The following is a 26,644-nucleotide window of genomic DNA, read 5'->3' on the forward strand; positions in this document are numbered from 1 at the left end:
TGCTTCAGCACAGACCAGAAAGGCATTGTGATAAGCGTATCCCCGGTATAGTCAGGGGTTAATGGGAGTCGTCCCCGTCCCCCCAGTGTACGCCAGAACCATGACCCGGTACTTGTGGTTCGGACTGTCTCCAACCAGCCATAATGTTGTGAGAGTGAAATTACAGCTTTGGTACATTAGAAGCAACTCTGAAACTTAACCTAAGCATTTTTCTAAGCTACTTTTTGGCTAACTTCTTATAGGAAGGTCTAGGAGCTCTGAAAATGAACGTGCGCGTCTTTCACTCTTTCCGAGGGACTTAGAAGAATTTTGTGATATTTTTTATTAAAATGGTGTATAAGGGTATATATATAAATATATTTTATGCACTGTATATGAGCTGGCGATTTCTAAGTCTGTAGTTCCGAGAGGGGGTAACCAGGCTCACTAAAAAAGGTCAAGCTACTTGGCTGCCAGAATGCCCTGCTTCAGCACAGACCAGAAAGGCATTGTGATAAGCGTATCCCCGGTATAGTCAGGGGTTAATGGGAGTCGTCCCCGTCCCCCCAGTGTACGCCAGAACCATGGACCCGGTACTTGTGGTTCGGACTGTCTCCAACCAGCCATAATGTTGTGAGAGTGAAATTACAGCTTTGGTACATTAGAAGCAACTCTGAAACTTAACCTAAGCATTTTTCTAAGCTACTTTTTGGCTAACTTCTTATAGGAAGGTCTAGGAGCTCTGAAAATGAACGTGCGCGTCTTTCACTCTTCCCGAGGGACTTAGAAGAATTTTGTGATATTTTTTATTAAAATGGTGTATAAGGGTATATATATAAATATATTTTATGCACTGTATATGAGCTGGCGATTTCTAAGTTTGTAGTTCCGAGAGGGGGTAACCAGGCACACTAATAAAGGTCAAGCCACTTGGCTGCCAAAATGCCCTGCTTCAGCACAGACCAGAAAGGCATTGTGATAAGCGAATCCCCGGTATAGTCAGGGGTTAATGGGAGTCCCCCCCGTCCCCCCAGTATACGCCCAGAACCATGGACCCGGTACTTGTGGTTCGGACTGTCTCCAACCAGCCATAATGTTGTGAGAGTGAAATTATGTCTAAGTCCAGCTTTGGTACATTAGAAGCAACTCTGAAACTTAACCTAAGCGTTTTTCGAAGCTACTTTTTGGCTAACTTCTTATAGGAAGGTCTAGGAGCTCTGAAAATGAACGTGCGCGTCTTTCACTCTTCCCGAGGGACTTAGAAGAATTTTGTGATATTTTTTATTAAAATGGTGTATAAGGGTATATATATAAATATATTTTATGCACTGTATATGAGCTGGCGATTTCTAAGTCTGTGGTTCCGAGAGGGGGTAACCAGGCTCACTAATAAAGGTCAAGCCACTTGGCTGCCAGAGTGTCCTGCTTCAGCACAGACCAGAAAGGCATTGTGATAAGCATATCCCCGGTATAGTCAGGGGTTAATGGGAGTCCCCCCCGTCCCCCCAGTATACGCCCAGAACCATGGACCCGGTACTTGTGGTTCGAACTGTCTCCAACCAGCCATAATGTTGTGAGTGTGAAATTATGTCTAAGTCCAGCTTCGGTACATTAGAAGCAACTCTGAAACTTAACCTAAGCATTTTTCGAAGTTACTTTTTGGCTTTCTTCTTATAGGAAGGTCTAGGAGCTCTGAAAATGAACGTGCGCGTCTTTCACTCTTCCCGAGGGACTAAGAAGAATTTTGTGATATTTTTTATTAAAATGGTGTATAAGGGTATATATATAAATATATTTTATGCACTGTATATGAGCTGGCGATTTCTAAGTCTGTAGTTCCGAGAGGGGGTAACCAGGCTCACTAATAAAGGTCAAGCCACTTGGCTGCCAGAATGCCCTGCTTCAGCACAGACCAGAAAGGCATTGTGATAAGCATATCCCCAGTATTGTCAGGGGTTAATGGGAGTCGTCCCCGTCCCCCCAGTATACGCCCAGAACCATGGACCCGGTACTTGTGGTTCGGACTGTCTCCAACCAGCCATAATGTTGTGAGAGTGAAATTATGTCTACAGTAAGTCCAGCTTTGGTACATTAAAAGCAACTCTGAAACTTAACCTAAGCGTTTTTCGAAGCTACTTTTTGGCTAACTTCTTATAGGAAGGTCTAGGAGCTGTGAAAATGAACGTGCGCGTCTTACACTCTTCCCGAGGGACTTAGAAGAATTTTGTGATATTTTTTATTAAAATGGTGTATAAGGGTATATATATAAATATATTTTATGCACTGTATATGAGCTGGCGATTTCTAAGTCTGTGGTTCCGAGAGGGGGTAACCAGGCTCACTAATAAAGGTCAAGCCACTTGGCTGCCAGAATGCCCTGCTTCAGCACAGACCAGAAAGGCATTGTGATAAGCGTATCCCCGGTATAGTCAGGGGTTAATGGAAATCCCCCCCGTCCCCCCAGTATACGCCCAGAACCATGGACCCGGTACTTGTGGTTCGGACTCTCTCCAACCAGCCATACAGTAATGTTGTGAGAGTGAAATTATGTCTAAGTCCAGCTTTGGTACATTAGAAGCAACTCTGAAACTTAACCTAAGCGTTTTTCGAAGCTACTTTTTGGCTAACTTCTTATAGGAAGGTCTAGGAGCTTTGAAAATGAACGTGCGCGTCTTTCACTCTTCCCGAGGGACTTAGAAGAATTTTGTGATATTTTTTATTAAAATGGTGTATAAGGGTATATATATAAATATATTTTATGCACTGTATATGAGCTGGCGATTTCTAAGTCTGTGGTTCCGAGAGGGGGTAACCAGGCTCACTAATAAAGGTCAAGCCACTTGGCTGCCAGAATGCCCTGCTTCAGCACAGACCAGAAAGGCATTGTGATAAGCGTATCCCCGGTATAGTCAGGGGTTAATGGGAATCCCCCCGTCACCCCAGTATACGCCCAGAACCATGGAACCGGTACTTGTGGTTCGGACTGTCTCCAACCAGCCATAATGTTGTGAGAGTGAAATTATGTCTAAGTCCAGCTTTGGTACATTAGAAGCAACTCTGAAACTTAACCTAAGCGTTTTTCGAAGCTACTTTTTGGCTAACTTCTTATAGGAAGGTCTAGGAGCTCTGAAAATGAACGTGCACGTCTTTCACTCTTCCCGAGGGACTTAGAAGAATTTTGTGATATTTTTTATTAAAATGGTGTATAAGGGTATATATATAAATATATTTTATGCACTGTATATGAGCTGGCGATTTCTAAGTCTGTAGTTCCGAGAGGGGGTAACCAGGCTCACTAAAAAAGGTCAAGCTACTTGGCTGCCAGAATGCCCTGCTTCAGCACAGACCAGAAAGGCATTGTGATAAGCGTATCCCCGGTATAGTCAGGGGTTAATGGGAGTCGTCCCCGTCCCCCCAGTGTACGCCAGAACCATGGACCCGGTACTTGTGGTTTGGACTGTCTCCAACCAGCCATAATGTTGTGAGAGTGAAATTACAGCTTTGGTACATTAGAAGCAACTCTGAAACTTAACCTAAGCATTTTTCTAAGCTACTTTTTGGCTAACTTCTTATAGGAAGGTCTAGGAGCTCTGAAAATGAACGTGCGCGTCTTTCACTCTTCCCGAGGGACTTGGAAGAATTTTGTGATATTTTTTATTAAAATGGTGTATAAGGGTATATATATAAATATATTTTATGCACTGTATATGAGCTGGCGATTTCTAAGTCTGTAGTTCCGAGAGGGGGTAACCAGGCTCACTAAAAAAGGTCAAGCTACTTGGCTGCCAGAATGCCCTGCTTCAGCACAGACCAGAAAGGCATTGTGATAAGCGTATCCCCGGTATAGTCAGGGGTTAATGGGAGTCGTCCCCGTCCCCCCAGTGTACGCCAGAACCATGGAACCGGTACTTGTGGTTCGGACTGTCTCCAACCAGCCATAATGTTGTGAGAGTGAAATTACAGCTTTGGTACATTAGAAGCAACTCTGAAACTTAACCTAAGCATTTTTCTAAGCTACTTTTTGGCTAACTTCTTATAGGAAGGTCTAGGAGCTCTGAAAATGAACGTGCGCGTCTTTCACTCTTCCCGAGGGACTTAGAAGAATTTTGTGATATTTTTTATTAAAATGGTGTATAAGGGTATATATATAAATATATTTTATGCACTGTATATGAGCTGGCGATTTCTAAGTCTGTAGTTCCGAGAGGGGGTAACCAGGCTCACTAAAAAAGGTCAAGCTACTTGGCTGCCAGAATGCCCTGCTTCAGCACAGACCAGAAAGGCTTTGTGATAAGCGTATCCCCGGTATAGTCAGGGGTTAATGGGAGTCGTCCCCGTCCCCCCAGTATACGCCCAGAACCATGGACCCGGTACTTGTGGTTCGGACTGTCTCCAACCAGCCATAATGTTGTGAGAGTGAAATTATGTCTAAGTCCAGCTTTGGTACATTAGAAGCAACTCTGAAACTTAACCTAAGCATTTTTCGAAGTTACTTTTTGGCTTTCTTCTTATAGGAAGGTCTAGGAGCTCTGAAAATGAACGTGCGCGTCTTTCACTCTTCCCGAGGGACTAAGAAGAATTTTGTGATATTTTTTATTAAAATGGTGTATAAGGGTATATATATAAATATATTTTATGCACTGTATATGAGCTGGCGATTTCTAAGTCTGTAGTTCCGAGAGGGGGTAACCAGGCTCACTAATAAAGGTCAAGCCACTTGGCTGCCAGAATGCCCTGCTTCAGCACAGACCAGAAAGGCATTGTGATAAGCATATCCCCAGTATTGTCAGGGGTTAATGGGAGTCGTCCCCGTCCCCCCAGTATACGCCCAGAACCATGGACCCGGTACTTGTGGTTCGGACTGTCTCCAACCAGCCATAATGTTGTGAGAGTGAAATTATGTCTACAGTAAGTCCAGCTTTGGTACATTAAAAGCAACTCTGAAACTTAACCTAAGCGTTTTTCGAAGCTACTTTTTGGCTAACTTCTTATAGGAAGGTCTAGGAGCTGTGAAAATGAACGTGCGCGTCTTTCACTCTTCCCGAGGGACTTAGAAGAATTTTGTGATATTTTTTATTAAAATGGTGTATAAGGGTATATATATAAATATATTTTATGCACTGTATATGAGCTGGCGAGTTCTAAGTCTGTGGTTCCGAGAGGGGGTAACCAGGCTCACTAATAAAGGTCAAGCCACTTGGCTGCCAGAATGCCCTGCTTCAGCACAGACCAGAAAGGCATTGTGATAAGCGTATCCCCGGTATAGTCAGGGGTTAATGGAAATCCCCCCCGTCCCCCCAGTATACGCCCAGAACCATGGACCCGGTACTTGTGGTTCGGACTCTCTCCAACCAGCCATACAGTAATGTTGTGAGAGTGAAATTATGTCTAAGTCCAGCTTTGGTACATTAGAAGCAACTCTGAAACTTAACCTAAGCGTTTTTCGAAGCTACTTTTTGGCTAACTTCTTATAGGAAGGTCTAGGAGCTTTGAAAATGAACGTGCGCGTCTTTCACTCTTCCCGAGGGACTTAGAAGAATTTTGTGATATTTTTTATTAAAATGGTGTATAAGGGTATATATATAAATATATTTTATGCACTGTATATGAGCTGGCGATTTCTAAGTCTGTGGTTCCGAGAGGGGGTAACCAGGCTCACTAATAAAGGTCAAGCCACTTGGCTGCCAGAATGCCCTGCTTCAGCACAGACCAGAAAGGCATTGTGATAAGCGTATCCCCGGTATAGTCAGGGGTTAATGGGAATCCCCCCGTCACCCCAGTATACGCCCAGAACCATGGAACCGGTACTTGTGGTTCGGACTGTCTCCAACCAGCCATAATGTTGTGAGAGTGAAATTATGTCTAAGTCCAGCTTTGGTACATTAGAAGCAACTCTGAAACTTAACCTAAGCGTTTTTCGAAGCTACTTTTTGGCTAACTTCTTATAGGAAGGTCTAGGAGCTCTGAAAATGAACGTGCGCGTCTTTTACTCTTCCCGAGGGACTTAGAAGAATTTTGTGATATTTTTTATTAAAATGGTGTATAAGGGTATATATATAAATATATTTTATGCACTGTATATGAGCTGGCGATTTCTAAGTCTGTAGTTCCGAGAGGGGGTAACCAGGCTCACTAAAAAAGGTCAAGCTACTTGGCTGCCAGAATGCCCTGCTTCAGCACAGACCAGAAAGGCATTGTGATAAGCGTATCCCCGGTATAGTCAGGGGTTAATGGGAGTCGTCCCCGTCCCCCCAGTGTACGCCAGAACCATGGACCCGGTACTTGTGGTTTGGACTGTCTCCAACCAGCCATAATGTTGTGAGAGTGAAATTACAGCTTTGGTACATTAGAAGCAACTCTGAAACTTAACCTAAGCATTTTTCTAAGCTACTTTTTGGCTAACTTCTTATAGGAAGGTCTAGGAGCTCTGAAAATGAACGTGCGCGTCTTTCACTCTTCCCGAGGGACTTGGAAGAATTTTGTGATATTTTTTATTAAAATGGTGTATAAGGGTATATATATAAATATATTTTATGCACTGTATATGAGCTGGCGATTTCTAAGTCTGTAGTTCCGAGAGGGGGTAACCAGGCTCACTAAAAAAGGTCAAGCTACTTGGCTGCCAGAATGCCCTGCTTCAGCACAGACCAGAAAGGCATTGTGATAAGCGTATCCCCGGTATAGTCAGGGGTTAATGGGAGTCGTCCCCGTCCCCCCAGTGTACGCCAGAACCATGGAACCGGTACTTGTGGTTCGGACTGTCTCCAACCAGCCATAATGTTGTGAGAGTGAAATTACAGCTTTGGTACATTAGAAGCAACTCTGAAACTTAACCTAAGCATTTTTCTAAGCTACTTTTTGGCTAACTTCTTATAGGAAGGTCTAGGAGCTCTGAAAATGAACGTGCGCGTCTTTCACTCTTCCCGAGGGACTTAGAAGAATTTTGTGATATTTTTTATTAAAATGGTGTATAAGGGTATATATATAAATATATTTTATGCACTGTATATGAGCTGGCGATTTCTAAGTCTGTAGTTCCGAGAGGGGGTAACCAGGCTCACTAAAAAAGGTCAAGCTACTTGGCTGCCAGAATGCCCTGCTTCAGCACAGACCAGAAAGGCATTGTGATAAGCGTATCCCCGGTATAGTCAGGGGTTAATGGGAGTCGTCCCCGTCCCCCCAGTATACGCCCAGAACCATGGACCCGGTACTTGTGGTTCGGACTGTCTCCAACCAGCCATAATGTTGTGAGAGTGAAATTATGTCTAAGTCCAGCTTTGGTACATTAGAAGCAACTCTGAAACTTAACCTAAGCGTTTTTCGAAGCTACTTTTTGGCTAACTTCTTATAGGAAGGTCTAGGAGCTCTGAAAATGAACGTGCGCGTCTTTCACTCTTCCCGAGGGACTTAGAAGAATTTTGTGATATTTTTTATTAAAATGGTGTATAAGGGTATATATATAAATATATTTTATGCACTGTATATGAGCTGGCGATTTCTAAGTCTGTGGTTCCGAGAGGGGGTAACCAGGCTCACTAATAAAGGTCAAGCCACTTGGCTGCCAGAGTGTCCTGCTTCAGCACAGACCAGAAAGGCATTGTGATAAGCGTATCCCCGGTATAGTCAGGGGTTAATGGGAGTCCCCCCCGTCCCCCCAGTATACGCCCAGAACCATGGACCCGGTACTTGTGGTTCGAACTGTCTCCAACCAGCCATAATGTTGTGAGAGTGAAATTATGTCTAAGTCCAGCTTCGGTACATTAGAAGCAACTCTGAAACTTAACCTAAGCATTTTTCGAAGTTACTTTTTGGCTTTCTTCTTATAGGAAGGTCTAGGAGCTCTGAAAATGAACGTGCGCGTCTTTCACTCTTCCCGAGGGACTAAGAAGAATTTTGTGATATTTTTTATTAAAATGGTGTATAAGGGTATACACTGTATATAAATATATTTTATGCACTGTATATGAGCTGGCGATTTCTAAGTCTGTAGTTCCGAGAGGGGGTAACCAGGCTCACTAATAAAGGTCAAGCCACTTGGCTGCCAGAATGTCCTGCTTCAGCACAGACCAGAAAGGCATTGTGATAAGCGTATCCCCGGTATAGTCAGGGGTTAATGGGAGTGCCCCCCGTCCCCCCAGTATACGCCCAGAACCATGGACCCGATACTTGTGGTTCGAACTGTCTCCAACCAGCCATAATGTTGTGAGAGTAAAATTATGTCTAAGTCCAGCTTCGGTACATAAGAAGCAACTCTGAAACTTAACCTAAGCGTTTTTCGAAGCTACTTTTTGGCTAACTTCTTATAGGAAGGTCTAGGAGCTCTGAAAATGAACGTGCGCGTCTTTCACTCTTCCCGAGGGACTAAGAAGAATTTTGTGATATTTTTTATTAAAATGGTGTATAAGGGTATATATATAAATATATTTTATGCACTGTATATGAGCTGGCGATTTCTAAGTCTGTGGTTCCGAGAGGGGGTAACCAGGCTCACTAATAAAGGTCAAGCCACTTGGCTGCCAGAATGCCCTGCTTCAGCACAGACCAGAAAGGCATTGTGATAAGCGTATCCCCGGTATAGTCAGGGGTTAATGGGAATCCCCCCCGTCCCCCCAGTATACGCCCAGAACCATGGAACCGGTACTTGTGGTTCGGACTGTCTCCAACCAGCCATAATGTTGTGAGAGTGAAATTATGTCTAAGTCCAGCTTTGGTACATTAGAAGCAACTCTGAAACTTAACCTAAGCGTTTTTCGAAGCTACTTTTTGGCTAACTTCTTATAGGAAGGTCTAGGAGCTCTGAAAATGAACGTGCGCGTCTTTCACTCTTCCCGAGGGACTTAGAAGAATTTTGTGATATTTTTTATTAAAATGGTGTATAAGGGTATATATATAAATATATTTTATGCACTGTATATGAGCTGGCGATTTCTAAGTCTGTAGATCCGAGAGGGGGTAACCAGGCTCACTAAAAAAGGTCAAGCTACTTGGCTGCCAGAATGCCCTGCTTCAGCACAGACCAGAAAGGCATTGTGATAAGCGTATCCCCGGTATAGTCAGGGGTTAATGGGAGTCGTCCCCGTCCCCCCAGTGTACGCCAGAACCATGGACCCGGTACTTGTGGTTCGGACTGTCTCCAACCAGCCATAATGTTGTGAGAGTGAAATTACAGCTTTGGTACATTAGAAGCAACTCTGAAACTTAACCTAAGCATTTTTCTAAGCTACTTTTTGGCTAACTTCTTATAGGAAGGTCTAGGAGCTCTGAAAATGAACGTGCACGTCTTTCACTCTTCCCGAGGGACTTAGAAGAATTTTGTGATATTTTTTATTAAAATGGTGTATAAGGGTATATATATAAATATATTTTATGCACTGTATATGAGCTGGCGATTTCTAAGTCTGTAGTTCCGAGAGGGGGTAACCAGGCTCACTAAAAAAGGTCAAGCTACTTGGCTGCCAGAATGCCCTGCTTCAGCACAGACCAGAAAGGCATTGTGATAAGCGTATCCCCGGCATAGTCAGGGGTTAATGGGAGTCGTCCCCGTCCCCCCAGTATACGCCCAGAACCATGGACCCGGTACTTGTGGTTCGAACTGTCTCCAACCAGCCATAATGTTGTGAGAGTAAAATTATGTCTAAGTCCAGCTTCGGTACATTAGAAGCAACTCTGAAACTTAACCTAAGCGTTTTTCGAAGCTACTTTTTGGCTAACTTCTTATAGGAAGGTCTAGGAGCTCTGAAAATGAACGTGCGCGTCTTTCACTCTTCCCGAGGGACTAAGAAGAATTTTGTGATATTTTTTATTAAAATGGTGTATAAGGGTATATATATAAATATATTTTATGCACTGTATATGAGCTGGCGATTTCTAAGTCTGTAGTTCCGAGAGGGGGTAACCAGGCTCACTAATAAAGGTCAAGCCACTTGGCTGCCAGAATGCCCTGCTTCAGCACAGACCAGAAAGGCATTGTGATAAGCGTATCCCCGGTATAGTCAGGGGTTAATGGGAGTCCCCCCCGTCCCCCCAGTATACGCCCAGAACCATGGACCCGGTACTTGTGGTTCAGACTGTCTCCAACCAGCCATAATGTTGTGAGAGTGAAATTATGTCTAAGTCCAGCTTTGGTACATTAGAAGCAACTCTGAAACTTAACCTAAGCGTTTTTCGAAGCTACTTTTTGGCTAACTTCTTATAGGAAGGTCTAGGAGCTCTGAAAATGAACGTGCGCGTCTTTCACTCTTCCCGAGGGACTTAGAAGAATTTTGTGATATTTTTTATTAAAATGGTGTATAAGGGTATATATATAAATATATTTTATGCACTGTATATGAGCTGGCGATTTCTAAGTCTGTAGATCCGAGAGGGGGTAACCAGGCTCACTAAAAAAGGTCAAGCTACTTGGCTGCCAGAATGCCCTGCTTCAGCACAGACCAGAAAGGCATTGTGATAAGCTTATCCCCGGTATAGTCAGGGGTTAATGGGAGTCGTCCCCGTCCCCCCAGTGTACGCCAGAACCATGGACCCGGTACTTGTGGTTCGGACTGTCTCCAACCAGCCATAATGTTGTGAGAGTGAAATTACAGCTTTGGCACATTAGAAGCAACTCTGAAACTTAACCTAAGCATTTTTATAAGCTACTTTTTGGCTAACTTCTTATAGGAAGGTCTAGGAGCTCTGAAAATGAACGTGCACGTCTTTCACTCTTCCCGAGGGACTTAGAAGAATTTTGTGATATTTTTTATTAAAATGGTGTATAAGGGTATATATATAAATATATTTTATGCACTGTATATGAGCTGGCGATTTCTAAGTCTGTAGTTCCGAGAGGGGGTAACCAGGCTCACTTAAAAAGGTCAAGCTACTTGGCTGCCAGAATGCCCTGCTTCAGCACAGACCAGAAAGGCATTGTGATAAGCGTATCCCCGGCATAGTCAGGGGTTAATGGGAGTCGTCCCTGTCCCCCCAGTGTACGCCAGAACCATGGACCCGGTACTTGTGGTTCGGACTGTCTCCAACCAGCCATAATGTTGTGAGAGTGAAATTACAGCCTTGGTACATTAAAAGCAACTCTGAAACTTAACCTAAGCATTTTTCTAAGCTACTTTTTGGCTAACTTCTTATAGGAAGGTCTAGGAGCTCTGAAAATGAACGTGCGCGTCTTTCACTCTTACCGAGGGACTTAGAAGAATTTTGTGATATTTTTTATTAAAATGGTGTATAAGGGTATATATATATAAATATATTTTATGCACTGTATATGAGCTGGCGATTTCTAAGTCTGTGGTTCCGAGAGGGGGTAACCAGGCTCACTAATAAAGGTCAAGCCATTTGGCTGCCAGAATGCCCTGCTTCAGCACAGACCAGAAATGCATTGTGATAAGCGTATCCCCGGTATAGTCAGGGGTTAATGGGAGTCCCCCCCGTCCCCCCAGTATACGCCCAGAACCATGGACCCGGTACTTGTGGTTCGGACTCTCTCCAACCAGCCATACAGTAATGTTGTGAGAGTGAAATTATGTCTAAGTCCAGCTTTGGTACATTAGAAGCAACTCTGAAACTTAACCTAAGCGTTTTTCGAAGCTACTTTTTGGCTAACTTCTTATAGGAAGGTCTAGGAGCTCTGAAAATGAACGTGCGCGTCTTTCACTCTTCCCGAGGGACTAAGAAGAATTTTGTGATATTTTTTATTAAAATGGTGTATAAGGGTATATATATAAATATATTTTATGCACTGTATATGAGCTGGCGATTTCTAAGTCTGTAGTTCCGAGAGGGGGTAACCAGGCTCACTAATAAAGGTCAAGCCACTTGGCTGCCAGAATGCCCTGCTTCAGCACAGACCAGAAAGGCATTGTGATAAGCGTATCCCCGGTATAGTCAGGGGTTAATGGGAGTCCCCCCCGTCCCCCCAGTATACGCCCAGAACCATGGACCCGGTACTTGTGGTTCAGACTGTCTCCAACCAGCCATAATGTTGTGAGAGTGAAATTATGTCTAAGTCCAGCTTTGGTACATTAGAAGCAACTCTGAAACTTAACCTAAGCGTTTTTCGAAGCTACTTTTTGGCTAACTTCTTATAGGAAGGTCTAGGAGCTCTGAAAATGAACGTGCGCGTCTTTCACTCTTCCCGAGGGACTTAGAAGAATTTTGTGATATTTTTTATTAAAATGGTGTATAAGGGTATATATATAAATATATTTTATGCACTGTATATGAGCTGGCGATTTCTAAGTCTGTAGATCCGAGAGGGGGTAACCAGGCTCACTAAAAAAGGTCAAGCTACTTGGCTGCCAGAATGCCCTGCTTCAGCACAGACCAGAAAGGCATTGTGATAAGCTTATCCCCGGTATAGTCAGGGGTTAATGGGAGTCGTCCCCGTCCCCCCAGTGTACGCCAGAACCATGGACCCGGTACTTGTGGTTCGGACTGTCTCCAACCAGCCATAATGTTGTGAGAGTGAAATTACAGCTTTGGCACATTAGAAGCAACTCTGAAACTTAACCTAAGCATTTTTATAAGCTACTTTTTGGCTAACTTCTTATAGGAAGGTCTAGGAGCTCTGAAAATGAACGTGCACGTCTTTCACTCTTCCCGAGGGACTTAGAAGAATTTTGTGATATTTTTTATTAAAATGGTGTATAAGGGTATATATATAAATATATTTTATGCACTGTATATGAGCTGGCGATTTCTAAGTCTGTAGTTCCGAGAGGGGGTAACCAGGCTCACTTAAAAAGGTCAAGCTACTTGGCTGCCAGAATGCCCTGCTTCAGCACAGACCAGAAAGGCATTGTGATAAGCGTATCCCCGGCATAGTCAGGGGTTAATGGGAGTCGTCCCTGTCCCCCCAGTGTACGCCAGAACCATGGACCCGGTACTTGTGGTTCGGACTGTCTCCAACCAGCCATAATGTTGTGAGAGTGAAATTACAGCCTTGGTACATTAAAAGCAACTCTGAAACTTAACCTAAGCATTTTTCTAAGCTACTTTTTGGCTAACTTCTTATAGGAAGGTCTAGGAGCTCTGAAAATGAACGTGCGCGTCTTTCACTCTTACCGAGGGACTTAGAAGAATTTTGTGATATTTTTTATTAAAATGGTGTATAAGGGTATATATATATAAATATATTTTATGCACTGTATATGAGCTGGCGATTTCTAAGTCTGTGGTTCCGAGAGGGGGTAACCAGGCTCACTAATAAAGGTCAAGCCATTTGGCTGCCAGAATGCCCTGCTTCAGCACAGACCAGAAAGGCATTGTGATAAGCGTATCCCCGGTATAGTCAGGGGTTAATGGGAGTCCCCCCCGTCCCCCCAGTATACGCCCAGAACCATGGACCCGGTACTTGTGGTTCGGACTCTCTCCAACCAGCCATACAGTAATGTTGTGAGAGTGAAATTATGTCTAAGTCCAGCTTTGGTACATTAGAAGCAACTCTGAAACTTAACCTAAGCGTTTTTCGAAGCTACTTTTTGGCTAACTTCTTATAGGAAGGTCTAGGAGCTCTGAAAATGAACGTGCGCGTCTTTCACTCTTCCCGAGGGACTAAGAAGAATTTTGTGATATTTTTTATTAAAATGGTGTATAAGGGTATATATATAAATATATTTTATGCACTGTATATGAGCTGGCGATTTCTAAGTCTGTGGTTCCGAGAGGGGGTAACCAGGCTCACTAATAAAGGTCAAGCCACTTGGCTGCCAGAATGTCCTGCTTCAGCACAGACCAGAAAGGCATTGTGATAAGCGTATCCCCGGTATAGTCAGGGGTTAATGGGAGTCCCCCCCGTCCCCCCAGTATACGCCCAGAACCATGGAACCGGTACTTGTGGTTCGAACTGTCTCCAACCAGCCATAATGTTTTGAGAGTAAAATTATGTCTAAGTCCAGCTTCGGTACATTAGAAGCAACTCTGAAACTTAACCTAAGCGTTTTTCGAAGCTACTTTTTGGCTTTCTTCTTATAGGAAGGTCTAGGAGCTCTGAAAATGAACGTGCGCGTCTTTCACTCTTCCCGAGGGACTAAGAAGAATTTTGTGATATTTTTTATTAAAATGGTGTATAAGGGTATATATATAAATATATTTTATGCACTGTATATGAGCTGGCGATTTCTAAGTTTGTAGTTCCGAGAGGGGGTAACCAGGCTCACTAATAAAGGTCAAGCCACTTGGCTGCCAGAATGCCCTGCTTCAGCACAGACCAGAAAGAAATTGTGATAAGCGTATCCCCGGTATTGTCAGGGGTTAATGGGAGTCCCCCCCGTCCCCCCAGTATACGCCCAGAACCATGGACCCGGTACTTGTGGTTCGGACTGTCTCCAACCAGCCATAATGTTGTGAGAGTGAAATTATGTCTAAGTCCAGCTTTGGTACATTAGAAGCAAATCTGAAACTTAACCTAAGCGTTTTTCGAAGCTACTTTTTGGCTAACTTCTTATAGGAAGGTCTAGGAGCTCTGAAAATGAACGTGCGCGTCTTTCACTCTTCCCGAGGGACTTAGAAGAATTTTGTGATATTTTTTATTAAAATGGTGTATAAGGGTATATATATAAATATATTTTATGCACTGTATATGAACTGGCGATTTTTAAGTCTGTGGTTCCGAGAGGGGGTAACCAGGCTCACTAATAAAGGTCAAGCCACTTGGCTGCCAGAATGTCCTGCTTCAGCACAGACCAGAAAGGCATTGTGATAAGCGTATCCCCGGTATAGTCAGGGGTTAATGGGAGTCCCCCCCGTCCCACCAGTATACGCCCAGAACCATGGACCCGGTACTTGTGGTTCGGACTGTCTCCAACCAGCCATAATGTTGTGAGAGTGAAATTATGTCTAAGTCCAGCTTTGGTACATTAGAAGCAACTCTGAAACTTAACCTAAGCGTTTTTCGAAGCTACTTTTTGGCTAACTTCTTATAGGAAGGTCTAGGAGCTCTAAAAATGAACGTGCGCGTCTTTCACTCTTCCCGAGGGACTTAGAAGAATTTTGTGATATTTTTTATTAAAATGGTGTATAAGGGTATATATATAAATATATTTTATGCACTGTATATGAGCTGGCGATTTCTAAGTCTGTGGTTCCGAGAGGGGGTAACCAGGCTCACTAATAAAGGTCAAGCCACTTGGCTGCCAGAATGCCCTGCTTCAGCAAAGACCAGAAAGGCATTGTGATAAGCGTATCCCCGGTATAGTCAGGGGTTAATGGGAATCCCCCCCGTCCCCCCAGTATACGCCCAGAACCATGGACCCGGTACTTGTGGTTCGGACTGTCTCCAACCAGCCATAATGTTGTGAGAGTGAAATTATGTCTAAGTCCAGCTTTGGTACATTAGAAGCAACTCTGAAACTTAACCTAAGCGTTTTTCGAAGCTACTTTTTGGCTAACTTCTTATAGGAAGGTCTAGGAGCTCTGAAAATGAACGTGCGCGTCTTTCACTCTTCCCGAGGGACTTAGAAGAATTTTGTGATATTTTTTATTAAAATGGTGTATAAGGGTATATATATAAATATATTTTATGCACTGTATATGAGCTGGCGATTTCTAAGTCTGTAGTTCCGAGAGGGGGTAACCAGGCTCACTAAAAAAGGTCAAGCTACTTGGCTGCCAGAATGCCCTGCTTCAGCACAGACCAGAAAGGCATTGTGATAAGCGTATCCCCGGTATAGTCAGGGGTTAATGGGAGTCGTCCCCGTCCCCCCAGTGTACGCCAGAACCATGGACCCGGTACTTGTGGTTCGGACTGTCTCCAACCAGCCATAATGTTGTGAGAGTGAAATTACAGCTTTGGTACATTAGAAGCAACTCTGAAACTTAACCTAAGCATTTTTCTAAGCTACTTTTTGGCTAACTTCTTATAGGAAGGTCTAGGAGCTCTGAAAATGAACGTGCGCGTCTTTCACTCTTCCCGAGGGACTTAGAAGAATTTTGTGATATTTTTTATTAAAATGGTGTATAAGGGTATATATATAAATATATTTTATGCACTGTATATGAGCTGGCGATTTCTAAGTTTGTAGTTCCGAGAGGGGGTAACAAGGCACACTAATAAAGGTCAAGCCACTTGGCTGCCAGAATGCCCTGCTTCAGCACAGACCAGAAAGCCATTGTGATAAGCGTATCCCCGGTATAGTCAGGGGTTAATGGGAGTCGTCCCCGTCGCCCCATTATACGCCCAGAACCATGGACCCGGTACTTGTGGTTCGGACTGTCTCCAACCAGCCATAATGTTGTGAGAGTGAAATTATGTCTAAGTCCAGCTTTGGTACATTAGAAGCAACTCTGAAACTTAACCTAAGCGTTTTTCGAAGCTACTTTTTGGCTAACTTCTTATAGGAATGTCTAGGAGCTCTGAAAATGAACGTGCGCGTCTTTCACTCTTACCGAGGGACTTAGAAGAATTTTGTGATATTTTTTATTAAAATGGTGTATAAGGGTATATATATATAAATATATTTTATGCACTGTATATGAGCTGGCGATTTCTAAGTCTGTTGTTCCGAGAGGGGGTAACCAGGCTCACTAATATAGGTCAAGCCATTTGGCTGCCAGAATGCCCTGCTTCAGCACAGACCAGAAAGGCATTGTGATAAGCGTATCCCCGGTATAGTCAGCGGTTAATGGGAGTCCCCCCCGTCCCCCCAGTATACGCCCAGAACCATGAACCCGGTACTTGTGGTTCGCACTGTCTCCAACCAGCCATAATGTTGTGAGAGTGAAATTATGTCTAAGTCCAGCTTCGGTACATTAGAAGCAACTCTGAAACTTAACCTAAGCGTTTTTCGAAGCTACTTTTTGGCTAACTTCTTATAGGAAGGTCTAGGAGCTCTGAAAATGAACGTGCGCGTCTTTCACTCTTCCCGAGGGACTTAGAAGAATTAGGGACTACTGTAAACTATTTATGTTTTGTAGCTCAGCAGAGTGATTCATTTCCTGAATGTTAATTTAGTTCCAAAATATGCATTTCTTTTATACATACTACAATGTTTCGATGTTTTCTTCTTGCAGGCTAAGCAGAATGCATAGGTTTCTTCAGTCTCTAGTAACTTGCATCACTAACATTATTCACCATGTACATGCCACGCATTTCCAAAGTGCCAGAGAGGTAACTTCAGTCTTATTGGCTACTGGGCGAGACACATGCAAATTGCTAGGATAGTTTGCTTATAACTTCAATAAGAGCCTTAATAAAGACTTTGTGATAATATATTGGCATCACACTTATACTACCCTGTATTTGAGAAAGTGTCTCACCCTTTGAGCACCAGAATATTAACATTTTTGGAAAAACTTACTATAACTTGAAAGAGGGTCACGTACTGTGGGCATTTTCTTTGCAGCATTAATTGGTTAAGACTATACTTTCAGGGATCATTTCTATAGTTCCAAACTGGAGAAATGTGCTCAAAAGTGTCCAAACTCACAACCCACGAGGAAGAGCTTCAGTGTTTTCTCCTGAGCGTGAAGTGAGCTTACAGTGTTGCTTTCATGCAGCTGCTGTTTGCTTTTGATGACTGTTCCTCTCTCCTGCAAAGGAGAGTTGGAGGGAGAGAACACAAGCTGAGTGGTTAGTTCTTTATTGCAAGTAAAAAACAGAAAACAAAAGAAGAGTAATGTTGTTGTTGTTGTTGTTGTTGTTGTTGATATGACTTTTCTATTAAGTCTAGAAATATTTTTAATACAGATGTATTTGTGAGCGCACATTCATTTTTAAACCTATTTTAAAGCACAATACTCACTCATTAGCTAAAATTAGCAACTGGGTGCAGTGAATTAACATATAGGAATATCAAATACTATTATTTGGATTTGCACACTGGATAAGGTGAAACAATGTGCCTTGTGTTTCTAATTGTAAACATGTATTTAATTCTATTCAAATCAGTACAATTTCTTGTTTTCTTACAGATATTTATTACTGTGTGCAGTATTAATACAGATCCTCAGACTTAACAACAATAAGGGACTTCTCTAAACTATTTATGTTTTGTAGCTCAGCAGAGTGATTCATTTCCTGAATGTTAATTTAGTTCCAAAATATGTATTTCTTTTATACATACTACAATGTTTCGATGTTTTCTTTCTTGCAGGCTAAGCAGAATGCATAGGTTTCTTCAGTCTCTAGTAACTTGCATCACTAACATTATTCACCATGTACATGCCACGCATTTCCAAAGTGCCAGAGAGGTAACTTCAGTCTTATTGGCTACTGGGCGAGACACATGCAAATTGCCAGGATAGTTTGCTTATAACTTCAATAAGAGCCTTAATAAAGACTTTGTGATAACATATTGGCATCACAATTATACTACCCTGTATTTGAGAAAGTTTCTCACCCTTTGAGCACCAGAATATTAACATTTTTGGAAAAACTTACTATAACTTGAAAGAGGGTCACGTACTGTGTGCATTTTCTTTGCAGCATTAATTGGTTAAGACTATACTTTCAGGGATCATTTCTATAGTTCCAAACTGGAGAAATGTGCTCGAAAGTGTCCAAACTCACAACCCACGAGGAAGAGCTTCAGTGTTTTCTCCTGAGCGTGAAGTGAGCTTACAGTGTTGCTTTCATGCAGCTGCTGTTTGCTTTTGATGACTGTTCCTCTCTCCTGCAAAGGAGAGTTGGAGGGAGAGAACACAAGCTGAGTGGTTAGTTCTTTATTGCAAGTAAAAAACAGAAACCAAAAGAAGGTTGTTGTTGTTGTTGTTGTTGTTGTTGTTGTTGATATGACTTTTCTATTAAGTCTAGAAATATTTTTAATACAGATGTATTTGTGAGCGCACATTCATTTTTAAACCTATTTTAAAGCACAATACTCACTCATTAGCTAAAATTAGCAACTGGGTGCAGTGAATTAACATAGAGGAATATCAAATACAATTATTTGGATTTGCACACTGGATAAGGTGAAACAATGTGCCTTGTGTTTCTAATTGTAAACATGTATTTAATTCTATTCAAATCAGTACAATTTCTTGTTTTCTTACAGATATTTATTACTGTGTGCAGTATTAATACAGATCCTCAGACTTAACAACAATAAGGGACTACTCTAAACTATTTATGTTTTGTAGCTCAGCAGAGTGATTAATTTCCTGAATGTTAATTTAGTTCCAAAATATGTATTTCTTTTATACATACTACAATGTTTCGATGTTTTCTTTCTTGCAGGCTAAGCAGAATGCATACTGTAGGTTTCTTCAGTCTCTCGTAACTTGCATCACTAACATTATTCACCATGTACATGCCACGCATTTCCAAAGTGCCAGAGAGGTAACTTCAGTCTTATTGGCTACTGGGCGAGACACATGCAAATTGCTAGGATAGTTTGCTTATAACTTCAATAAGAGCCTTAATAAAGACTTTGTGATAACATATTGGCATCACAATTATACTACCCTGTATTTGAGAAAGTTTCTCACCCTTTGAGCACCAGAATATTAACATTTTTGGAAAAACTTACTATAACTTGAAAGAGGGTCACGTACTGTGTGCATTTTCTTTGCAGCATTAATTGGTTAAGACTATACTTTCAGGGATCATTTCTATAGTTCCAAACTGGAGAAATGTGCTCGAAAGTGTCCAAACTCACAACCCACGAGGAAGAGCTTCAGTGTTTTCTCCTGAGCGTGAAGTGAGCTTACAGTGTTGCTTTCATGCAGCTGCTGTTTGCTTTTGATGACTGTTCCTCTCTCCTGCAAAGGAGAGTTGGAGGGAGAGAACACAAGCTGAGTGGTTAGTTCTTTATTGCAAGTAAAAAACAGAAACCAAAAGAAGAGTGTTGTTGTTGTTGTTGTTGTTGTTGATATGACTTTTCTATTAAGTCTAGAAATATTTTTAATACAGATGTATTTGTGAGCGCACATTCATTTTTAAACCTATTTTAAAGCACAATACTCACTCATTAGCTAAAATTAGCAACTGGGTGCAGTGAATTAACATATAGGAATATCAAATACAATTATTTGGATTTGCACACTGGATAAGGTGAAACAATGTGCCTTGTGTTTCTAATTGTAAACATGTATTTAATTCTATTCAAATCAGTACAATTTCTTGTTTTCTTACAGATATTTATTACTGTGTGCAGTATTAATACAGATCCTCAGACTTAACAACAATAAGGGACTACTCTAAACTATTTATGTTTTGTAGCTCAGCAGAGTGATTCCTTTCCTGAATGTTAATTTAGTTCCAAAATATGTATTTCTTTTATACATACTACAATGTTTCGATGTTTTCTTTCTTGCAGGCTAAGCAGAATGCATACTGTAGGTTTCTTCAGTCTCTAGTAACTTGCATCACTAACATTATTCACCATGTACATGCCACGCATTTCCAAAGTGCCAGAGAGGTAACTTCAGTCTTATTGGCTACTGGGCGAGACACATGCAAATTGCTAGGATAGTTTGCTTATAACTTCAATAAGAGCCTTAATAAAGACTTTGTGATAATATATTGGCATCACAATTATACTACCCTGTATTTGAGAAAGTTTCTCACCCTTTGAGCACCAGAATATTAACATTTTTGGAAAAACTTACTATAACTTGAAAGAGGGTCACGTACTGTGTGCATTTTCTTTGCAGCATTAATTGCTTAAGACTATACTTTCAGGGATCATTTCTATAGTTCCAAATTGGAGAAATGTGCTCGAAAGTGTCCAAACTCACAACCCACGAGGAAGAGCTTCAGTGTTTTCTCCTGAGCGTGAAGTGAGCTTACAGTGTTGCTTTCATGCAGCTGCTGTTTGCTTTTGATGACTGTTCCTCTCTCCTGCAAAGGAGAGTTGGAGGGAGAGAACACAAGCTGAGTGGTTAGTTCTTTATTGCAAGTAAAAAACAGAAACCAAAAGAAGAGTGTTGTTGTTGTTGTTGTTGTTGTTGTTGTTGTTGTTGTTGTTGTTGATATGACTTTTCTATTAAGTCTAGAAATATTTTTAATACAGATGTATTTGTGAGCGCACATTCATTTTTAAACCTATTTTAAAGCACAATACTCACTCATTAGCTAAAATTAGCAACTGGGTGCAGTGAATTAACATATAGGAATATCAAATACAATTATTTGGATTTGCACACTGGATAAGGTGAAACAATGTGCCTTGTGTTTCTAATTGTAAACATGTATTTAATTCTATTCAAATCAGTACAATTTCTTGTTTTCTTACAGATATTTATTACTGTGTGCAGTATTAATACAGATCCTCAGACTTAACAACAATAAGGGACTACTCTAAACTATTTATGTTTTGTAGCTCAGCAGAGTGATTCATTTCCTGAATGTTAATTTAGTTCCAAAATATGTATTTCTTTTATACATACTACAATGTTTCGATGTTTTCTTTCTTGCAGGCTAAGCAGAATGCATACTGTAGGTTTCTTCAGTCTCTAGTAACTTGCATCACTAACATTATTCACCATGTACATGCCACGCATTTCCAAAGTGCCAGAGAGGTAACTTCAGTCTTATTGGCTACTGGGCGAGACACATGCAAATTGCTAGGATAGTTTGCTTATAACTTCAATAAGAGCCTTAATAAAGACTTTGTGATAATATATTGGCATCACAATTATACTACCCTGTATTTGAGAAAGTTTCTCACCCTTTGAGCACCAGAATATTAACATTTTTGGAAAAACTTACTATAACTTGAAAGAGGGTCACGTACTGTGTGCATTTTCTTTGCAGCATTAATTGCTTAAGACTATACTTTCAGGGATCATTTCTATAGTTCCAAATTGGAGAAATGTGCTCGAAAGTGTCCAAACTCACAACCCATGAGGAAGAGCTTCAGTGTTTTCTCCTGAGCGTGAAGTGAGCTTACAGTGTTGCTTTCATGCAGCTGCTGTTTGCTTTTGATGACTGTTCCTCTCTCCTGCAAAGGAGAGTTGGAGGGAGAGAACACAAGCTGAGTGGTTAGTTCTTTATTGCAAGTAAAAAACAGAAACCAAAAGAAGAGTGTTGTTGTTGTTGTTGTTGTTGATATGACTTTTCTATTAAGTCTAGAAATATTTTTAATACAGATGTATTTGTGAGCGCACATTCATTTTTAAACCTATTTTAAAGCACAATACTCACTCATTAGCTAAAATTAGCAACTGGGTGCAGTGAATTAACATATAGGAATATCAAATACAATTATTTGGATTTGCACACTGGATAAGGTGAAACAATGTGCCTTGTGTTTCTAATTGTAAACATGTATTTAATTCTATTCAAATCAGTACAATTTCTTGTTTTCTTACAGATATTTATTACTGTGTGCAGTATTAATACAGATCCTCAGACTTAACAACAATAAGGGACTACTCTAAACTATTTATGTTTTGTAGCTCAGCAGAGTGATTCATTTCCTGAATGTTAATTTAGTTCCAAAATATGTATTTCTTTTATACATACTACAATGTTTCGATGTTTTCTTTCTTGCAGGCTAAGCAGAATGCATACTGTAGGTTTCTTCAGTCTCTAGTAACTTGCATCACTAACATTATTCACCATGTACATGCCACGCATTTCCAAAGTGCCAGAGAGGTAACTTCAGTCTTATTGGCTACTGGGCGAGACACATGCAAATTGCTAGGATAGTTTGCTTATAACTTCAATAAGAGCGTTAATAAAGACTTTGTGATAATATATTGGCATCACAATTATACTACCCTGTATTTGAGAAAGTTTCTCACCCTTTGAGCACCAGAATATTAACATTTTTGGAAAAACTTACTATAACTTGAAAGAGGGTCACGTACTGTGTGCATTTTCTTTGCAGCATTAATTGCTTAAGACTATACTTTCAGGGATCATTTCTATAGTTCCAAATTGGAGAAATGTGCTCGAAAGTGTCCAAACTCACAACCCACGAGGAAGAGCTTCAGTGTTTTCTCCTGAGCGTGAAGTGAGCTTACAGTGTTGCTTTCATGCAGCTGCTGTTTGCTTTTGATGACTGTTCCTCTCTCCTGCAAAGGAGAGTTGGAGGGAGAGAACACAAGCTGAGTGGTTAGTTCTTTATTGCAAGTAAAAAACAGAAACCAAAAGAAGAGTGTTGTTGTTGTTGTTGTTGTTGTTGTTGTTGTTGTTGATATGACTTTTCTATTAAGTCTAGAAATATTTTTAATACAGATGTATTTGTGAGCGCACATTCATTTTTAAACCTATTTTAAAGCACAATACTCACTCATTAGCTAAAATTAGCAACTGGGTGCAGTGAATTAACATATAGGAATATCAAATACAATTATTTGGATTTGCACACTGGATAAGGTGAAACAATGTGCCTTGTGTTTCTAATTGTAAACATGTATTTAATTCTATTCAAATCAGTACAATTTCTTGTTTTCTTACAGATATTTATTACTGTGTGCAGTATTAATACAGATCCTCAGACTTAACAACAATAAGGGACTACTCTAAACTATTTATGTTTTGTAGCTCAGCAGAGTGATTCATTTCCTGAATGTTAATTTAGTTCCAAAATATGTATTTCTTTTATACATACTACAATGTTTCGATGTTTTCTTTCTTGCAGGCTAAGCAGAATGCATACTGTAGGTTTCTTCAGTCTCTAGTAACTTGCATCACTAACATTATTCACCATGTACATGCCACGCATTTCCAAAGTGCCAGAGAGGTAACTTCAGTCTTATTGGCTACTGGGCGAGACACATGCAAATTGCTAGGATAGTTTGCTTATAACTTCAATAAGAGCCTTAATAAAGACTTTGTGATAATATATTGGCATCACAATTATACTACCCTGTATTTGAGAAAGTTTCTCACCCTTTGAGCACCAGAATATTAACATTTTTGGAAAAACTTACTATAACTTGAAAGAGGGTCACGTACTGTGTGCATTTTCTTTGCAGCATTAATTGCTTAAGACTATACTTTCAGGGATCATTTCTATAGTTCCAAACTGGAGAAATGTGCTCGAAAGTGTCCAAACTCACAACCCACGAGGAAGAGCTTCAGTGTTTTCTCCTGAGCGTGAAGTGAGCTTACAGTGTTGCTTTCATGCAGCTGCTGTTTGCTTTTGATGACTGTTCCTCTCTCCTGCAAAGGAGAGTTGGAGGGAGAGAACACAAGCTGAGTGGTTAGTTCTTTATTGCAAGTAAAAAACAGAAACCAAAAGAAGAGTGTTGTTGTTGTTGTTTTTGTTGTTGTTGTTGATATGACTTTTCTATTAAGTCTAGAAATATTTTTAATACAGATGTATTTGTGAGCGCACATTCATTTTTAAACCTATTTTAAAGCACAATACTCACTCATTAGCTAAAATTAGCAACTGGGTGCAGTGAATTAACATATAGGAATATCAAATACAATTATTTGGATTTGCACACTGGATAAGGTGAAACAATGTGCCTTGTGTTTCTAATTGTAAACATGTATTTAATTCTATTCAAATCAGTACAATTTCTTGTTTTCTTACAGATATTTATTACTGTGTGCAGTATTAATACAGATCCTCAGACTTAACAACAATAAGGGACTACTCTAAACTATTTATGTTTTGTAACTCAGCAGAGTGATTCATTTCCTGAATGTTAATTTAGTTCCAAAATATGTATTTCTTTTATACATACTACAATGTTTCGATGTTTTCTTTCTTGCAGGCTAAGCAGAATGCATAGGTTTCTTCAGTCTCTAGTAACTTGCATCACTAACATTATTCACCATGTACATGCCACGCATTTCCAAAGTGCCAGAGAGGTAACTTCAGTCTTATTGGCTACTGGGCGAGACACATGCAAATTGCCAGGATAGTTTGCTTATAACTTCAATAAGAGCCTTAATAAAGACTTTGTGATAATATATTGGCATCACAATTATACTACCCTGTATTTGAGAAAGTTTCTCACCCTTTGAGCACCAGAATATTAACATTTTTGGAAAAACTTACTATAACTTGAAAGAGGGTCACGTACTGTGTGCATTTTCTTTGCAGCATTAATTGGTTAAGACTATACTTTCAGGGATCATTTCTATAGTTCCAAACTGGAGAAATGTGCTTGAAAGTGTCCAAACTCACAACCCACGAGGAAGAGCTTCAGTGTTTTCTCCTGAGCGTGAAGTGAGCTTACAGTGTTGCTTTCATGCAGCTGCTGTTTGCTTTTGATGACTGTTCCTCTCTCCTGCAAAGGAGAGTTGGAGGGAGAGAACACAAGCTGAGTGGTTAGTTCTTTATTGCAAGTAAAAAACAGAAACCAAAAGAAGAGTGTTGTTGTTGTTGTTGTTGTTGTTGTTGATATGACTTTTCTATTAAGTCTAGAAATATTTTTAATACAGATGTATTTGTGAGCGCACATTCATTTTTAAACCTATTTTAAAGCACAATACTCACTCATTAGCTAAAATTAGCAACTGGGTGCAGTGAATTAACATATAGGAATATCAAATACAATTATTTGGATTTGCACACTGGATAAGGTGAAACAATGTGCCTTGTGTTTCTAATTGTAAACATGTATTTAATTCTATTCAAATCAGTACAATTTCTTGTTTTCTTACAGATATTTATTACTGTGTGCAGTATTAATACAGATCCTCAGACTTAACAACAATAAGGGACTACTCTAAACTATTTATGTTTTGTAGCTCAGCAGAGTGATTCCTTTCCTGAATGTTAATTTAGTTCCAAAATATGTATTTCTTTTATACATACTACAATGTTTCGATGTTTTCTTTCTTGCAGGCTAAGCAGAATGCATACTGTAGGTTTCTTCAGTCTCTAGTAACTTGCATCACTAACATTATTCACCATGTACATGCCACGCATTTCCAAAGTGCCAGAGAGGTAACTTCAGTCTTATTGGCTACTGGGCGAGACACATGCAAATTGCTAGGATAGTTTGCTTATAACTTCAATAAGAGCCTTAATAAAGACTTTGTGATAATATATTGGCATCACAATTATACTACCCTGTATTTGAGAAAGTTTCTCACCCTTTGAGCACCAGAATATTAACATTTTTGGAAAAACTTACTATAACTTGAAAGAGGGTCACGTACTGTGTGCATTTTCTTTGCAGCATTAATTGCTTAAGACTATACTTTCAGGGATCATTTCTATAGTTCCAAACTGGAGAAATGTGCTCGAAAGTGTCCAAACTCACAACCCACGAGGAAGAGCTTCAGTGTTTTCTCCTGAGCGTGAAGTGAGCTTACAGTGTTGCTTTCATGCAGCTGCTGTTTGCTTTTGATGACTGTTCCTCTCTCCTGCAAAGGAGAGTTGGAGGGAGAGAACACAAGCTGAGTGGTTAGTTCTTTATTGCAAGTAAAAAACAGAAACCAAAAGAAGAGTGTTGTTGTTGTTGTTGTTGTTGTTCATATGACTTTTCTATTAAGTCTAGAAATATTTTTAATACAGATGTATTTGTGAGCGCACATTCATTTTTAAACCTATTTTAAAGCACAATACTCACTCATTAGCTAAAATTAGCAACTGGGTGCAGTGAATTAACATATAGGAATATCAAATACAATTATTTGGATTTGCACACTGGATAAGGTGAAACAATGTGCCTTGTGTTTCTAATTGTAAACATGTATTTAATTCTATTCAAATCAGTACAATTTCTTGTTTTCTTACAGATATTTATTACTGTGTGCAGTATTAATACAGATCCTCAGACTTAACAACAATAAGGGACTACTCTAAACTATTTATGTTTT

The 26,644-nt window shown here is 40.4% G+C and overlaps 9 non-coding genes across 9 annotated transcripts; all 9 read left to right on the forward strand.

Annotated features, from left to right (window-relative positions):
- The first annotated feature begins 17,324 nt into the window (after window positions 1-17,324).
- LOC142491707 (small nucleolar RNA U3) lies at window positions 17,325-17,541 on the forward strand. Its single transcript, XR_012800467.1, has one exon. It is a non-coding gene; the product is annotated as a small nucleolar RNA U3 (small nucleolar RNA).
- Window positions 17,542-18,406: 865 nt separating this feature from the next.
- LOC142491713 (small nucleolar RNA U3) lies at window positions 18,407-18,623 on the forward strand. Its single transcript, XR_012800472.1, has one exon. It is a non-coding gene; the product is annotated as a small nucleolar RNA U3 (small nucleolar RNA).
- An 870-nt stretch (window positions 18,624-19,493) lies between these two features.
- LOC142491714 (small nucleolar RNA U3) lies at window positions 19,494-19,710 on the forward strand. Its single transcript, XR_012800473.1, has one exon. It is a non-coding gene; the product is annotated as a small nucleolar RNA U3 (small nucleolar RNA).
- Window positions 19,711-20,574: 864 nt separating this feature from the next.
- LOC142491727 (small nucleolar RNA U3) lies at window positions 20,575-20,791 on the forward strand. The gene has a single exon (XR_012800485.1). It is a non-coding gene; the product is annotated as a small nucleolar RNA U3 (small nucleolar RNA).
- An 885-nt stretch (window positions 20,792-21,676) lies between these two features.
- On the forward strand, window positions 21,677-21,893 carry LOC142491740 (small nucleolar RNA U3). The gene has a single exon (XR_012800496.1). It is a non-coding gene; the product is annotated as a small nucleolar RNA U3 (small nucleolar RNA).
- An 861-nt stretch (window positions 21,894-22,754) lies between these two features.
- Window positions 22,755-22,971, forward strand: LOC142491728 (small nucleolar RNA U3). Its single transcript, XR_012800486.1, has one exon. It is a non-coding gene; the product is annotated as a small nucleolar RNA U3 (small nucleolar RNA).
- An 876-nt stretch (window positions 22,972-23,847) lies between these two features.
- On the forward strand, window positions 23,848-24,064 carry LOC142491715 (small nucleolar RNA U3). The gene has a single exon (XR_012800474.1). It is a non-coding gene; the product is annotated as a small nucleolar RNA U3 (small nucleolar RNA).
- An 865-nt stretch (window positions 24,065-24,929) lies between these two features.
- Window positions 24,930-25,146, forward strand: LOC142491721 (small nucleolar RNA U3). The gene has a single exon (XR_012800480.1). It is a non-coding gene; the product is annotated as a small nucleolar RNA U3 (small nucleolar RNA).
- Window positions 25,147-26,013: 867 nt separating this feature from the next.
- Window positions 26,014-26,230, forward strand: LOC142491716 (small nucleolar RNA U3). The gene has a single exon (XR_012800475.1). It is a non-coding gene; the product is annotated as a small nucleolar RNA U3 (small nucleolar RNA).
- The last annotated feature ends 414 nt before the right edge of the window (window positions 26,231-26,644 follow it).

The sequence above is a fragment of the Ascaphus truei genome, chromosome 3, assembly GCF_040206685.1.
Source record: "Ascaphus truei isolate aAscTru1 chromosome 3, aAscTru1.hap1, whole genome shotgun sequence".
NCBI classification, from domain to species: domain Eukaryota; kingdom Metazoa; phylum Chordata; class Amphibia; order Anura; family Ascaphidae; genus Ascaphus; species Ascaphus truei.